A 14,914-nucleotide genomic window follows, 5' to 3' on the forward strand; every position below is an offset into this window, starting at 1 on the left:
CTCAAAAAAACAACAAAAAAAAATTAAAAATAAATAATGTGTATTTTTTTTAAAAAGTGTTTATTTTTAGGGCTGAAGAAATGGCTTAGTGGTTGAGTGCTTGCCTGTGAAGCCTAAGGACCCCGGTTTTAGGTTTGATTCCCCAGGACCCATTTTAGCCAGATGCACAAGGGGGCGCACACATCTGGAGTTCGTTTGCAGTGGCTGGAGGCCCTGGCATGCCCATTCTCTCTCTCTCCCTCTTTCTCTCTGTTGCCCTCAAATAAATAAATAAAAATAAACAAAAATTTAAAAAAAATTATTTTTATTTGAGAGTGACAAAGAGAAAGACACAGAGAGGGAGAGAGTGAATGGGCATGCCAGGGCCTTCAACCACTGAAAACAAACTCCAGACGCATGTGCCACCTTGTGCATTTGGCTTATGTTGGTCCTGGGGAATCAAGCCACGAACCAGGGTTCTTAGGCTTCACAGGCAAGCACTTACCACTAAATTATCTCTCCAGCCCAATAATTTAAAAAAAAAAAAAAAAAAAGATTAAGCCGGGCATGGTGGCGCACGCCTTTAATCCCAGCACTCGGGAGGCAGAGGTAGGAGGATTGCCATGAGTTCAAGGCCACCCTGAGATGACAGAGTTAATTCCAGGTCAGCCTGGACCAGAGTGAGACTCTACCTCGAAAAACCAAAAAAAAAAAAAAAAAAAAGATTAGATCATAGTAAGTACAAAGCTCATCAGGGCAAAGATCACATCATACAACTCTTTGAATAGCATCTGCATCATGATAGACTCACCTGGGTTCCAAAGGGCTTGGGGAATCTCTTTGCTCTATCTCTGCCACCTGCAACCACACCTCTTTGGCCATCTTTTTACATATAGCTTTTCTTAGTAGATATCCCTTGGTGCTGGCATCTCCAATATTCTGGGGTCTCCATTGCAACTTGAGTTTCATCTTCCCAGCCTCATGCATTTCTCTTGGCCTTCCCGCCAACCCTGCACTCATTGTCCTCAGCAGCTCTCTGGAACTACATGACCCCCTCAATCTGCAGAATCAGTACTATGTGGATGACACTGCCATATTCTGTTACCAGCCTGGGGTGGAGTTTAGCATCTTTGGACCACAACTGCATTAGTCTTTGTGTGCCTTCTGGGCTGACCCTGGGAAAACACTTACCTCATCAATTGTTGTTTTTTTGAAATAAAAATTTATTTTTATTCATTTGTTTGAGAGAGAAGAGGAAAAGAGAGAGAGAGAGAGAGGGATAGAATGGGTATACCAGGGCCTCTAGCTACTGCAAACAAACTCCAGATGCATGCACCACCTTGTGCATCGGTTTATGTGGATTCTGGGGAGTTAAACCCGGGTCCTTGGGCTTTGCAATCAAGCACCTTAATGGCTAAGCCATCTGTCCAAGTCATCTGTTGTTTTTGAACATGGAACCCCTTCTGCAGCATCCTCAGTTTAGGCTCTTCCTTTCAAATGCATTTGGATTTTCACAGGATAGAGCCTTTGATGGGTGGGTTGTTGTCCTCAGGGTACCTTTTCTATTGTCCTAGTGCAGGACACTAGGTTATCTTTAGTGGTGCTAAGCTCTTTAACAATACCAACAGCTTTTAAGTATGATTTGTCTGAACATTTAAATCTGATTATGTTACCTTCCTTGCCAAACTTCCTACTTCCTATCTTTTTGCCCCACCTGCTCTCTCACTGTAGACCTGAAGAAGGGTAGTGAGCAGTCATCATTATATAACCAGAATGCTATCCTGTCTTGAGATTTTCTCTACCAAACACAGTAGTTTATTTCATTTGAATTCAGCCTCACTCAAGTTTGCATGACAGATTCTTCGCCATATAAATGGCCTCTAGCCCAGTTCCACAGAGTATCCTTATTCTCCTCTGAAACCTCATAAGCCAGGCTTCCACTGTCTGTATTTCTCTCAGCCTTCTGGATTCCAAAGCTCCCCCCCAGAATGGCCCATTAAGCTCTGCTTATAGAATTCTAGGGCAAGGTTGAGTGTGTAGGGCTGGCAGGTGGGTTAGTCACATTAAATTGACTGAGGTCCCACATGGCAGCCTAGTCTCCATATTATTGGTATGGAGTGGGGAGCCTAAGGCTGAAGGATGATGAAAGGAAAAAGAGTTGGGGAGAGAGAATGAAAATATCTCTGGATGCTTGGTGTGATGGCTAAATTCTACTGTCAATTTGATCAGTTTAGGAACCAAATGAGAGGTTTATGAGGGCATTTCTAGGAAGGATTATTGGAGGAAGAACAGAGACTACCACACTTGGCTTTGGGAAAACAGGATTGTGAAGGGTAAGGTGGGATGTGGGAAGAGAAGACTTGTTGATCAGAAGAACAATATCCAGGTGTCCAGCTCATCCAAGCTCTTCCATTTGACCATGCTCCCAAGGCCAGTGATCTTTATCTCCATTCTATTTAACCACTCATCCCTGGGATCACACAAACACAAAGTATAACCTGAACTAGGAGTCCCTCTAACCCTAATTTCCCAATGCTCTCTTCTGATTTCTGATGACCATCATCTATGCTTCCTGTTCTTCCCTTCTTTTTAAAATATTTTACTTATTTATTTGTTATTTATTGATGAGGGAGAAAGGGGAGAGGGAGAGAATGGGCACACTAGGGCCCCTAGCTACTGCAAATGAACTCAGGATGCATACACTACCTTGTGCATCTGGCTTTATGTGGGTACTGGGGTACTGAACTTGGGTCCTCAGGCTTTGTAGGTAAGCTCCTTAACCACTGAGCCATCTCTCCAGCCCTTTCCCTTCTTAACTTGTGGTAAAATTTGAATGACCTAAACTTTACCATTTTTTTTTTTATAAATTGAAAGAGCCAGTTGTATTGGCATACACCTTTACTTTTTATTTATTGATTTATTTATTTTTTATTTTATTTATTTGAGAGCGACAGACACAGAGAGAAAGACAGATAGAGGGAGAGAGAGAGAATGGGCGCGCCAGGGCTTCCAGCCTCTGCAAACGAACTCCAGACACGTGCGCCCCCTTGTGCATCTGGCTAACGTGGGACCTGGGGAACTGAGCCTCGAACCAGGGTCCTTAGGCTTCACAGGCAAGCGCTTAACCACTAAGCCATCTCTCCAGCCCAACTTTACCATTTTTAAGTATACAATTATTTTATGGATATTATGTTAATTCACAACATTGTCCAACCATCACCACTACCCATTTCCAGAACATGTTTTAATATCCAAAACAGAAATTCTATACCCAGGCTGGAGGGATGGCTTCATGGTTAAAGCTTTTGCCTACAAAGCCAAAAGACCAGGTTTGAATTCCTAGGACCCATGTAAGCCAGATGCGCCAGGTGATGCATGTGTCTGGAGTTTGTTTGCAGTGGCTGGAGGCCCTGGTGAACCCATTCTGTCTGTTTGTCCCTCTCTCTCTGACTCTCTCAAATAAATACACAAAACTTAAAAAAAAACATTCTATACCCACTAAATAGAAAGTTACCTCCTTCCTTGGCTTATGTGAATCATGATGCATTAATTACAATTTTGACTACTCAAAGCACCCTATATAAGTGAAAAATCATATGCTATTTTTCCTTCTATGTTGGCAAATGTCAGAATTTCTTTAATTTATAAGGCTGGATAATGTTCCATTGTATGGATATGTTTTGTCTATCCATTTAGCTATTATTGAATATTACATTGTCTCTACCTCTGGATTATTGTGGATGATGCTGTTATGAATATTGGTGCATAAGTATCTAAGTCTCTGATATCAAGTTTTTTAGAGTTACTACTTAGGAACAGAATGGCTAGATATGTAATTCTATGTGTTTTTTTTATTTTTTGTTTTTTAGGAACTATCAACAACCTTCTACTATTGTGGCACCATTTTATTTTCCCACCAGCAATACAGAAGGGTCCTAATTTCTCCATAGCTTGCCAGTACTTACTACTTCCTGTTACTTTATTTTTTATTTATTTATTTATTTTGTTTTTTGTTTTTTCTAGGTAAGGTCTCACTCTAGCCCAGGCTGACCTGGAATTCACTATGGAGTCTCAGGGTGGCCTCGAACTCACAGCAATCCTCCTACCTCTGCCTCCCGAGTGCTGGGATTAAAGGCATGCGCCATCACGCCCAGCTCTGTTACTTTAAGTATATATGTGTCTGGGCTGGGGCGATGGCTCAGTAGTTAAAAGTGCTTGGTACACAAGACTGACAACTAGAGTTTAGATCTCCAGAACACACATAAACCCAGATACAAATAACACAGGGACCTGAAATCATTAACACCTATGGCAAAGAGACTGAGTCGGGAGAATTCTGAAGCTTCATGGACCAGCTAGTTGGTGGGTTGGAAAGATGGCTCAGCAGTTAAGACACTTGCCTTCAAAGCCTAAAGATCCAGGTTCAATTTCCCAGTACCCATGTAAAGCCTGATGCACAAGGTGGCACATACATCTGGAGTTCATCTGCAGTAACTAGAGGCCCTGTGCACCCATTCTCTCTCTCTCTTAAATAAATAAATAAAACCAAACATTTGGGGCTAGAGAGATGATTTAGTGGTTAAGCGCTTGCCTGTGAAGCCTAAGTATCCCGGTTCGAGGCTTGATTCCCCAGGACCCACATTAGCCAGATGCACAAGGGGGTGCATGTGTCTGGAGTTCATTTGCAGTGGCTGGAAGCCCTGGCATACCCATTCTCTCTCTCCCCCACTTTCTCTTTCTGTCACTCTCAAATAAATAAACAAAAAACCCAAGATTTTATTTATACATACATACATACATACACATATGTATATATATACATATGTGTATGTATATATACATACATATATATGATAAATAAAAAGAAATATGGATCTCTCTCAATTCCAAGATGTGACTTACAATATACAGATGATTTTTCTTGATATTTTTGCATGTGTATGGTTTGCATGTCATATGTGCATATGGAGGCCAGAGATGACATGAGGTGTTCCTCAATTGTTCACCTCAATTGTTAAATTGTTTCTTTAAAAACGAAAGAAAAGAGAGAAATGTGGGAGAGAGAAGGAAAAAGAAAGATACAGGGCCATACAGTGGGAACTAAACATGGACATGCAGGAATTGGATTTGCAGCTGGACAGTCATTACTAGCTTCTGACACAAGAAGATTTTTGTGGCTGAGTTTCCCTGGGAATGTGCTGCTTTGACTTCTCAAACTGGGTAGACTTTCTCAGCCTGCTCAATAGCAAAGCTGAAAACAGCCAGTCAAGTCCTAAGTGTATACAACATTTTAAAATAGGTCATTTCTTTGTTCTCTTAGCTCAGAATTTCAAGGCTTTTGGGGTACTTACACAATGAATTGTGCCCTCCTCTACACGCATATTTCTTTGTGTGTGTGTGAGGCTGACTTGGCACTCACTCTCAGGGTAGCCTCAAGCTCAAAGTTATCCACTTACCTCTGCCTCCCAAGTGCTGGGATTAAAGGTATGTGCCACCATGCCTGGAACATATTTTTTTAAATATTTTTAAATTTTTATTTGCAAGCAGATAGACAGATGAGAGAGATAGAGAATATGTATGTGAGAATGTGGGCACGCCAAGGCCTCTTGCTACTATAAACAAATTCCAGATGCATGCACCATGTTGTGTATCTGGCTTTATGTGGGTACTGAGGAACCAAACCCAGACCGTCAGGTTTTACAAGCAAGTGCCTTCAACTACTGAGCCATCTCTCTAGCCCTGAATATTTTTTTTCTCTCCTCCTCTTTTTTCTTCTCGAGGTAGGGTCTTGCTCTAGCCCTGGAATTCACTATGTAGTCTCACAGTGGCCTCAAATTCATGACAATCCGCCTACTTCTGCCTCCCAAGTGCTGGGATTAAGCATGTGCCACAGTGCCCGGCTGCATGCATGCATGCATCCATCCATCCATCCATCTATCTTTTTCTTTTTTGGTTTTTCAAGGTAGGATCTCACTGTAGCTCAGGCTGACCTGGAATTCACTGTGTAGTCTCAGGGTGGCCTTGAGCTCAGGGCGATCTTCCTACCTCTGCCTCCTGAGTGCTGGGATTAAAGGTGTTCGCCACCACGCCGGGATCCGGCTGCATACTTCTTAGTCAGTTGCAGTTGGAATGGGTTGGAAGCAGAAGTACAGATATGGTCATGAAGCCTAAAGTTCAAGAGGAGATTGGTGAAGATATGTTTAAGTTCTGGAGAACAGGGTATATGGTAGAAGAACAATACTGATTTATGTCCAATTGTCTACTGAGCAATTCATGATTTTTTTTCCCTTTTCCTTCTGTATTCCATAGTTAAAATCACCAACAATAGTGTGATAGAGCCTAGGAGCCACCCTTAATCACTCCTTACTCATCCCACCGTCACAAACAGGCAGTCACTGAATTTGTAGGTTCTCTTTCTTTTTTTCTTTTTAAAAATATGTTATTTATTTATTTGTAAGAGAGAGAGAAAATGAAAGAGAGAGAGAGGAAAAATGGGGATGCCAAGGCCTCTAGCCACTGCAAATGAACTCCAGATGCATGTGTCCCTTGTGCATCTGGCTTATGAGGGTACTAGAGAATTAAAACTGCATACTTAGGTTTCTCAGGCAAGCACCCTAACTGCTAAGCCAAGCAAGCCAATTGCACAAGGTGGTACATATATCTGGAGTTGGTCTGCATTGACTAGAGGCCCTAGATCACCCATTTTCTCTCTCTTTCTCTCTCTCTCTCAAATAAATAAAAATTCAAATTTAAAAATGATTTTGGGCTGGGCATGGTGGCACATGTTTTTAATCCCAGCACTCAGAGGCAGAGGTGGATGGATAACTTTGAGCTCGAGGCCACCCTGAGACTACATAGTGAATTCAATGTCAACCTAGGTTAGCAAGGAAGGACTGATTCAGGTGGATGTTCAAGTCATGGGGCAAAAGTAAGACACAAGACTGTGAGAGATCCAGCAAGAAGAGGTTACCAAAGCAGAGAGGAAGAAATTCAGATGAGAAATGGGTAGTAAAGGGTTACTACATCCACGGTTACCCAAAGATTTAGAGAAATTATACAGATAGCAGGCCCAGAGTTTAGGGGGGAAGACGCCCCCATGTGGCAGATCTAGAGCATGAAGGACATGCACACAGACTCAGGGATTAGAAGAAAGTCATACATGTAATTAAAGTAAGAAGTTACCCCAGAGCCAAAGCAGATAGAAGGCAAGAAGAAAGATACCCAGGCCCAAGAAGAGTGCTCTCCACTACCAGGCCAGGCTGGATAAGGAAGAGCTAGACTTACATGCCTCCACACAGATCAAAGGGCAGAGACAGCCCAGGAAGAAGAGGGCCTCAGTTGTCTTTCATCATTTCCAAAGTCATCTTGTTCACAGAGCTGGCTTAGTGTGAGCTCTTCTCATTATCTGCTCAGCTTAATTTAAGTAGCAGCATTTTTAACTGATGTTCCTGCTGCCCCACTGGCCCTCATCCAATCTGGGCTCTGCAAAGCTCCCACAATGATTGTTCTGAATGCAGATGGCTAGCTGCTTCACATTCATACTGTTCTCAGGCAGTCAGGCAGAGTTCAAACTCCTTAACTTGGCACTAGGGATTCTCCACAATCTGGTTCCTGCCTGCCTCTACCTCCTTATCTTCCTTTCCTTTTTTTTTTTTTTTGGAGGTAAGGCCTCACTCTAGCCAAGGCTGACCTGGAATTCATTATATAGTCTCAGGGTGGCCTTGAACTCACAGGGATCCTTCTATTCTTGTCATACTGTATTCTTTCTCATCCCATCTTGCAGCTTATAGTTCGTTGACTTTGACTTTGGAATTCAGGTCTCTCTGCATAGAATAGAGTAGGACTTCTCAGAACAAACTTTTTTTTTCAGTGGATTGGACTTGGTACTTGAGAAGTCAAAGGGCAGAGACAGCCAGGGAAGAGGAGGGCCTCAGTTGTCTTTCACCATTTCCAAAGTCATCCTGTTCACATAGTTGGCTTAATGTGAGCTCTTCTCATTATCTGCTCAGCTTAATGTAGTAGCATTTTTAACTGATGCAGATCTTGAGGTAATATAAATCTTTCTTTAAATTATCAATGGTTTGGTATTTAAACCACCCTTAAAATTGTCCACTGAACAAGATATATAAGAACAGTGTTTTTTCCAAAGTATATACTGAATAATTGCTCATTAAGTATCTTAAGTAAGTGTATTCTGTGGTGTTTTAAAACCTTCTATGGCTGGAGAGATGGCTCAGTGGTAAAAAGGTGCTTGCTTATTACTGACCTAGGTTCAATACCCCAGCCACCCAATATAAAGCCAGATAGACAACCATTTGCAGAGGCAAGACATCCTGGTGTGCTCACGCCCCACATACAAGAGAATAATTATTTTAAAGGGCTATGGGGGAGGGGTCAAAAAAACCTTCTAGATGTGAAGAATGAGGTGGCAACTTGGAATGTCAAAGCAAGCTGAGACAGATAATGAATCTTAAATGGGAAGAGGGCAAAGGAATTGAATGCAGTCATTTTTTTTTTTTTTTTTTTTTATGAGAGAGAGGGCAGGGGAAGAGAGTGTTGACACACCAGGGCCTCCAGCCACTGCAACTGAACTCCAGGTGCGTATATCACTTTGTGCATCTGGCTTATGTAGAATCTGAAAAGTTGAACATGAGTCCTTAAGCTTCGCAGGCAAGCACCTTAATGGCTAAGCCATCTTTCCAGCCCAAGGGCAATAATTTCTACTTGTATTTTTTTATCCTACAAGTGCCTTTCAAAATAGCAAATTTGGGCTGGAGAGATGGCTTAGCGGTTAAGCACTTGCCTGTGAAGCCTAAGGACCCTAGTTCGAGGCTCGGTTCCCCAGGTCCCACGTTAGCCAGATGCACAAGGGGCGCACGCGTCTGGAGTTCGTTTGCAGAGGCTGGAAGCCCTGGCGCGCCCATTCTCTCTCTCTCCCTCTATCTGTCTTTCTCTGTGTGTCTGTCGCTCTCTAATAAATAAATTAAAAAAATAGCATATTTTTGTTTGGCTCTGAGCAATAAGCTGGTTTTGGATCAAATGGTTTTTTAAGTGATTATATGAAACAAATAAAACAGCATAACCACAAAAATGAAAATATTCAACCAGAGGACTTTTCATCTTAACCCTTCTTTCTTCTATAGACAGAATTAAAAGTTACAGACATCTTAAATATAAGACTATATAGTACATAGGTTTGTTTTTTTTTTTTTCAATTCCTACATGAGAAAAACTTTCTAAAAAGCTGGAAAGAATGTAGCTATGTAAGACATGTTTAAATATAAAATGAAGTGAAAAGTAAACTGAGCACTGTAGGTAAAAAGTACACATGTGAACAAAGATTGGCATGGAGCATAGAAAGTACTAATGTGTTGGGACAGCTTCTCAACCTTGCACTAATGCCACTGTTTTGTGAGAAGTTCTGTATATGTAGGATGTGTCATAGCAGCCTTGGTCTCTCCTGACAAGATGCCAGGATCACATATCCAGTAGTGACAAACTAAAAAATGTTTCCTTCCATTACCAAATGTCTCAGGAGTCAAATCCCCTGCCACCCCAGATATATTAACCTTGTCATAATGGTTGTTTAATGTATATTGAAAGTGGAAAGTTTCTTATAAAATAGCACTTAACAGTTTCTTTTCTTCCAAGAAAATTCTCTTTAGTTCCATTTAATATAATTTTTTTTAATCTATGAGATTTGTATATCTCTTCTAACTTATTATAAAAGACAGAACTAAATGTTTCAGTTTTGGAAATTGGACCTGACTTGAAGCATGAGACATCAGAAATAATGATTCAATTGTTCTGAGAGATCAAAATATCCAAAATTATTAGTCCCCAAAGTACCTATTAAAATGTATTCTTAAACTGGGTGTGGTGGTGCATGCCTTTAATCCCAGCACTTGCACTCGGGAGGCAGAGGTAGGAGGATTGCCATGAGTTCAAGACCACCCTGAGACTACATAATGAATTCCAGGTCAGCTTGGGCTAGAGCGAGACCCCACCTCAAAAAAAGAAAAAAAAAGTATTCTTTACATATCTTCAGACATGGATTTTACATAGCCAGTCATGCTCCTGTAATTCCAGCACTGGGGAGGCAGCAACAAGAGGAATGCTGGATCTTGCTGACTAACCAGTCTAGACTAATTGGAGGGTTCCAGGCCAGTGTCAGACCCTGCCTCAAAGGAGGTGGATGGTGACACATAAAGTCATCCTCTGGCTTCCACACAAAGCATGTGTGCCCACATATACATGCACACATACATGCACCTCATGCACACTCACACAAAAATTTAAAAATTAGGTTTACGTTTAAACCTGAATACTGAAAAGGAAATAAGAGTTACTAGGAACTCTAAGAGAAGTTAAACCATACTTTCCAGAGTAAAATAAAATTTCACTCACTCTAAATTAATCTTAAGATTTTCTGTACTGTCTTTTTAAAGATTTCCGAGTCTGCTTCTTTGCCAAAAATATCATTTTAAGTTGTTCTTCCTTAATGGTTCACTTTACCAAATGTATGTTCTGACTCACAAACTGACACATAAGAGGAAGAACAAGAACTGTTTCAAGCACCTCCTTTCCAGTAAATTCTATTTCTAGGTGTGTGGGGGGGTATACAGTTAAAGTCGAAATCTTTTGTTACGTGTTCATTTTTGGACATACTACTAAAAATTATGCCTAACAGTACTTAAACAAGAGTCAACTTTGCTGCTGATGCACAGCCTAATGTGGGTACAAAACTGCCATTTTAATTTTTCTCTCCATTTTTAAAACACGCCAGGCTTGCGGTGACTCATGCATACACTTCTCCATCCTAGCGGCTAGTTTACCCAGGACAGAAAGGAGCCTGCCACCGTGCAGAGCGACAGACCCTTCGCAGTGACCGGAGCGCTGCAGAGCGCTGAGACGGGGAAGCAGAAGGTGGCCTACAGGTGACAAGAGTGGTGAGACTGGACACTGAGTCACGCGCAGCGCGGACAGGGAAGGGCGACAGGGTCGCGGGATGAGCAGGGTGAGGACCGCGGAGGCTCGGCGCGATGGGGGAAGCGGGTGAAGTGGTAGAAGGGTACGGGATGGGAACTGACTTGACCTCTGGCGCCGAGGTTACCCAAGGCCTCCGGAGCCGCACGCGGGTCCGAGGCAGTGCATGGCGGCAGTCCTTCGTTGACCAGCAGGGCCAAGCGGTCTCCAGCACTCTGGTGGTCCCGACTGCAGTAAGAAAACGAACGCCCACCTCGACTCCGGCGCGCTCGGGGCCCGCCCGCTCTCTAGACAAGCACGGCCCAGCGCGAAGCGACGGTGGCCGCCGAGGCCCGGGGACGCCGCGGCCCGGGGACGCCGCGACCCCTTCTCCGGGCCGAGTCGCCTCAGCCCGGCAAGGAAGGACGGAGCCGGAGGACGCGCGGGGAAGAGAAGCGGGAACGGCCCGCGGTGTGGAGGCAGCGGGCAGAACGGACCCCTTCCTTCTCGGGGACTTTCTTTTGGAGGGTCCCGCTAGCCTCAGGCGCTCGCGGACCCTGGGCCGTCATGGCAACCGCGTTCCCGCGGGGACGCACTGGTGTGCTTCCGGCGGGAACCAGGAACACCAGGCAAGCTTTTGGAACTCGAAACTGGGCTTCCCGTGAGGGGTTGTTACGGCACACGCCATTGGCTCTTCAGGTCGCGGCCCCAGGAGAGGCTAGTACAGCTCATTTCATTGGCTCTGGAGGCAGCAGTAACCGTAGTAACATTACGGCCAACATAGACAATTTGCTGGCTGGGTTTTGACCCTGCCTTCCAGTTGTCATATAGTTTTCCAGTCAGGCCTCACCTAGAGCCTCAGGCTATTTTCCTTAGGTTTATTTTTTTTCTAGAAGTTACTTCAGAAGCAGGACGTAGTGGCTCAGGGCTGTAATCCCAGCATTCATTAGGCCAAGGCAGGTTTGCCCGTTCATGGCCTTAAATTGCAAGTTTAAGAACAGTTTGCGTTACACAGTCTCAGTACAGCCTTGGCCACAAAGTAACTGTCTCCTCTCTCTCCTCCCAAAAGTTAATTCATTCTTAAGAGGGGAGGGTGCTATCGTCAACTGTTCTGAATTTTAGTCTCCATCGGTCACTAACCACCAAGGAGTCTAACAGAAATCTCAACACTTTTGGATCCAGATTACTATCAGAAAAATGAAGAAACTGGGGGCTGGAAAGATGGCTCAGTAGTTAAAGGTGTTTGTTTGCAAAGCTTGACAGCCTGGGTTCGATTTCCCAGTAACTAAGTAACACCAGAAGCACAAAGTGGCACATGCATCTAGACTTTGCAGTGGCAAGGGTCCCTGGTGTGCCCATTGTCTGTCTGTCTCCTTGAAAAAAAAATTTTTTTAAAGAAGGAAGTAAGCTTAACCAGAATTACCATTAACACTAATGTCCTTAAGAAAACATAGACACTGAATATTCCATTTAGGTAAGCTGCATCTTTTTTTTCCATAGTAATCCAAATATTTTTAATTGATACATTTAATCAAGGTGCAACTTTTTTCGTTTTTAGATGCTCATTTTACAAAATTCCAGATGCTTACCAAAGATTAATTTTACTACCATGTTGGAAGCTTTTGTTTTACTATTATCTCTAATACTACTTATATTCCCTCTTATTCTAGTTGCAAACCTTCCCCTTGCTGGCTTGGGCTGTTCACGTATTACCTAGAGCTGGGCATGCTATTACACACCTTTAATCCCAACACTTGGGAGGCAGAGGTAGAGTACTGCCAGGAGTTCGAGGCCAGCCTGAGACTACACAGTGAATTTCAGGTCAGCCTGGGCTACAATGAGACCCTACCTTAAAAAAAAATTATCTGGGTAGATAACCCAGTGTTTTTTTTTGTGTGTGTGTTTCAACTCTCCCTTTGCCAATACAGCCCCTGAAAGTGCCCCCCCCCCGGAGGGGCTAAAATGCTCAGTACTACCGTGACTTGAGGGGTCCCCTTCACGCCTATTTAATTTTAGCATCACCTCCTTAGGGAAACTTTCCTTGGCCCTTCAACCTAGATGAGGTACTTTCTTACTTTTTTGTTGACTCATACCCCCCACACCCACAAGCTTTTGTTAGTACACACACAAACTCCTAGAATCTTTACTTGTATAATGCTGCTTTTAAGTGCTCCCAATGGGCACTAAACTGAGCAGTAAACACTTTGAACAACTTCAAGTACAGTAGAGGTTGTTTTTGTGCACTAACACTTATGGTATGGTTCCTATGAGAGTAACAGTGAAGTCTGAGCCCCACTGTACATTCAAAGATGAGGTTATGTATGTAGGGAGGAAAACCATCTTTTATTTCCTGCTCCCTCAGTGTTGCAGCCACTAATGGGTTCGTTGCTTTTGAGTTTTATCACCTGGTCCTAAAGTTCATTTGAAATGCTTGTTCAGAGGGACTGCTGCTTTCAGTAGTCTTTGCTGCAGTTACCTTTCCTCTGCTCATGGTCACACTTCCTAGTACCCGGAAGTACTTCAGTCGTCTTATAGGCTCTATTCATACCTGTGCAACTAAAACTGATTGTAACTCTTCTGTCAGTATGACACAGTACCCTTCCCAACTCCCTGTACTTGAGTACATGAACTGTACTTTAATTATTTTTTAGTTTTCAAGGTAAGGTTTCACTCTAGCCCAGGCTGACATGGAATTCACTATGTAGTCACAGGATGGCCTTGAACTCACAGCAATCCTACCTTTGCCTCCTGAGTGCTAGGATTAAAGGTATGCACCACCACACCTGACCATGAACTGTACTGAGTCAGGTTTTTGTTGTTTATTCATTATTAGAGGTCATACCCAAGACCTTGTAACATGCTGGTTGAGTTCTATCATTGAGTTACAACAATCAGCTCCTAAATCAAATATTTATGTGAAACAATGCCTACTTTTCATAGATAATACTGGATTTTCAAATTGTATTCTGGGCTATATCCAAGAGATTGGTTGGAACATCGAGGAAAGTTTTGGGTTTCTTAAGGACTCAAGTAAGCATAACACTGACTTAAGTGAGAAAAACAATAACTGCAACATTGAGTGTGAAGTGTTGATATCAAGCTCATTTAGCACAGGCTAAACCTGGGCCATGGAAAACTATGTATTTTGGGTGGGGTTCCTACACAAGGAATTCATTAGGTTCTCCAAAGATTTCCTGACAAACATAAGTCAACAACTCATGATCTAAGCTAATGCAAACTCATGATCTGTCTTATGGTCAGACTCCCCACAGCTTTTACTTCCTAAAACTCTCAATTAAAGCAGCAAATCAGGACAGGGCCCTGGCCCTCCTTCAAATTATATCTTTTTGTTTGTTTGAGGTAGGGTCTCATTCTAGCCCAGGTTGACCTGGAATTCATTATGTAGTCTCAGGGTGGCCTCAAGCTCATGGCAGTCCTCCTACCTCTGCCTCCCAAGTGCTGGGATTAAAGTTGTGCACCCACCACGCCTGGCTTTCAAATTTTATCTTGTCTGTTGTGTAATCATTTTGTGTCCTCCTCGGCATGGTTCAACAGTGAAGTGCCAGGTGTAAGACTAAGTATTTATCCTTAGCATTACTTTGCTGGTTATCTCCATGTGAGAGATAAGTATATTGAGATTAATTCATGTGTCTAAGGTTGTGAAGCTAATAGGGTGGTACAACTGGTTAATGACCTGAAACTTGGCATTATTTACCACAATGTGATGCTTCCCTAGGGATAGAGGTCCCTGCTTGGTCTCAAATGGAAGGTCAAGTTATTTAAAAAGCAGTTCTGCAACATTCAAGAGGTACATTGTTACTCAAATGTGTAACAAATCTAGAGCATGAAGAAGAGGTTAATTATAGTGGGAAGGAAACTGCAATCTACAGGGAATCTATCCTCAAGTAGGTGTCTTTCTCACCTGCTTCCACCTTTAGTAAACTTATAAAAAAGAACATCTTACCATGTG

The 14,914-nt window shown here is 42.8% G+C and overlaps 1 protein-coding gene across 5 annotated transcripts in view; it reads right to left on the minus strand.

Annotated features, from left to right (window-relative positions):
- The window catches only part of Ccdc30 (coiled-coil domain containing 30), a 164,646-nt gene extending 153,389 nt beyond the window's left edge, over positions 1–11,257 (minus strand). For 2 of the 5 annotated variants that reach the window (XM_045149712.1, XM_045149711.1), the window contains exon 1: positions 11,070–11,257. The gene's annotated coding sequence lies outside the window, so the exon portion shown is untranslated. Of the gene's footprint in view, positions 1–6,024; positions 6,147–11,069 lie in introns of all 5 variants that reach the window. The other 3 variants (XM_045149714.1, XM_045149713.1, XM_045149710.1) reach the window with 2 other exon arrangements.
- Positions 11,258–14,914: the final 3,657 nt, after the last annotated feature.

The sequence above is a fragment of the Jaculus jaculus genome, chromosome 5, assembly GCF_020740685.1.
Source record: "Jaculus jaculus isolate mJacJac1 chromosome 5, mJacJac1.mat.Y.cur, whole genome shotgun sequence".
Taxonomy (NCBI): domain Eukaryota; kingdom Metazoa; phylum Chordata; class Mammalia; order Rodentia; family Dipodidae; genus Jaculus; species Jaculus jaculus.